Raw genomic sequence first — 2,525 nt, 5'->3', positions numbered from 1 at the left:
GATTTAGATGTTAATTTCTCGTTTAGTACTTTCCAAATAATGAAAAAAAAATGCGATTTGCGATTTTGAGATTTTAGGGTATCAGCGTCAGAAAGCAAGGTTATAGCCTTTGATTTTTTGATGACGAAAATGGGCTAAAAGCTGAAAAATCATTTTTCGAGGATTTAGATGTTAATTTCTCGTTTAGTACTTTCCAAATAATGAAAAAAAAATGTGATTTGCGATTTTGAGATTTTAGGGTATCAGCGTCAGAAAGCAAGGTTATAGCCTTTGATTTTTTGATGACGAAAGTGGGCTAAAAGCTGAAAAATCATTTTTCGAGGATTTAGATGTTAATTTCTCGTTTAGTACTTTCCAAATAATGAAAAAAAAATGCGATTTGCGATTTTGAGATTTTAGGGTATCAGCGTCAGAAAGCAAGGTTATAGCCTTTGATTTTTTGATGACGAAAATGGGCTAAAAGCTGAAAAATCATTTTTCGAGGATTTAGATGTTAATTTCTCGTTTAGTACTTTCCAAATAATGAAAAAAAAATGCGATTTGCGATTTTGAGATTTTAGGGTATCAGCGTCAGAAAGCAAGGTTATAGCCTTTGATTTTTTGATGACGAAAATGGGCTAAAAGCTGAAAAATCATTTTTCGAGGATTTAGATGTTAATTTCTCGTTTAGTACTTTCCAAATAATGAAAAAAAAATGCGATTTGCGATTTTGAGATTTTAGGGTATCAGCGTCAGAAAGCAAGGTTATAGCCTTTGATTTTTTGATGACGAAAATGGGCTAAAAGCTGAAAAATCATTTTTCGAGGATTTAGATGTTAATTTCTCGTTTAGTACTTTCCAAATAATGAAAAAAAAAATGCGATTTGCGATTTTGAGATTTTAGGGTATCAGCGTCAGAAAGCAAGGTTATAGCCTTTGATTTTTTGATGACGAAAATGGGCTAAAAGCTGAAAAATCATTTTTCGAGGATTTAGATGTTAATTTCTCGTTTAGTACTTTCCAAATAATGAAAAAAAAAATGCGATTTGCGATTTTGAGATTTTAGGGTATCAGCGTCAGAAAGCAAGGTTATAGCCTTTGATTTTTTGATGACGAAAATGGGCTAAAAGCTGAAAAATCATTTTTCGAGGATTTAGATGTTAATTTCTCGTTTAGTACTTTCCAAATAATGAAAAAAAAAATGCGATTTGCGATTTTGAGATTTTAGGGTATCAGCGTCAGAAAGCAAGGTTATAGCCTTTGATTTTTTGATGACGAAAATGGGCTAAAAGCTGAAAAATCATTTTTCGAGGATTTAGATGTTAATTTCTCGTTTAGTACTTTCCAAATAATGAAAAAAAAATGCGATTTGCGATTTTGAGATTTTAGGGTATCAGCGTCAGAAAGCAAGGTTATAGCCTTTGATTTTTTGATGACGAAAATGGGCTAAAAGCTGAAAAATCATTTTTCGAGGATTTAGATGTTAATTTCTCGTTTAGTACTTTCCAAATAATGAAAAAAAAAATGCGATTTGCGATTTTGAGATTTTAGGGTATCAGCGTCAGAAAGCAAGGTTATAGCCTTTGATTTTTTGATGACGAAAAGTGGGCTAAAAGCTGAAAAATCATTTTTCGAGGATTTAGATGTTAATTTCTCGTTTAGTACTTTCCAAATAATGAAAAAAAAAATGCGATTTGCGATTTTGAGATTTTAGGGTATCAGCGTCAGAAAGCAAGGTTATAGCCTTTGATTTTTTGATGACGAAAATGGGCTAAAAGCTGAAAAATCATTTTTCGAGGATTTAGATGTTAATTTCTCGTTTAGTACTTTCCAAATAATGAAAAAAAAAATGCGATTTGCGATTTTGAGATTTTAGGGTATCAGCGTCAGAAAGCAAGGTTATAGCCTTTGATTTTTTGATGACGAAAGTGGGCTAAAAGCTGAAAAATCATTTTTCGAGGATTTAGATGTTAATTTCTCGTTTAGTACTTTCCAAATAATGAAAAAAAAAATGCGATTTGCGATTTTGAGATTTTAGGGTATCAGCGTCAGAAAGCAAGGTTATAGCCTTTGATTTTTTGATGACGAAAGTGGGCTAAAAGCTGAAAAATCATTTTTCGAGGATTTAGATGTTAATTTCTCGTTTAGTACTTTCCAAATAATGAAAAAAAAATGCGATTTGCGATTTTGAGATTTTAGGGTATCAGCGTCAGAAAGCAAGGTTATAGCCTTTGATTTTTTGATGACGAAAATGGGCTAAAAGCTGAAAAATCATTTTTCGAGGATTTAGATGTTAATTTCTCGTTTAGTACTTTCCAAATAATGAAAAAAAAAATGCGATTTGCGATTTTGAGATTTTAGGGTATCAGCGTCAGAAAGCAAGGTTATAGCCTTTGATTTTTTGATGACGAAAATGGGCTAAAAGCTGAAAAATCATTTTTCGAGGATTTAGATGTTAATTTCTCGTTTAGTACTTTCCAAATAATGAAAAAAAAAATGCGATTTGCGATTTTGAGATTTTAGGGTATCAGCGTCAGAAAGCAAGG

Source organism: Hermetia illucens, chromosome 7 (genome assembly GCF_905115235.1).
Source record: "Hermetia illucens chromosome 7, iHerIll2.2.curated.20191125, whole genome shotgun sequence".
Lineage (NCBI taxonomy): Eukaryota > Metazoa > Arthropoda > Insecta > Diptera > Stratiomyidae > Hermetia > Hermetia illucens.
This window is presented reverse-complemented; position numbering follows the sequence as displayed.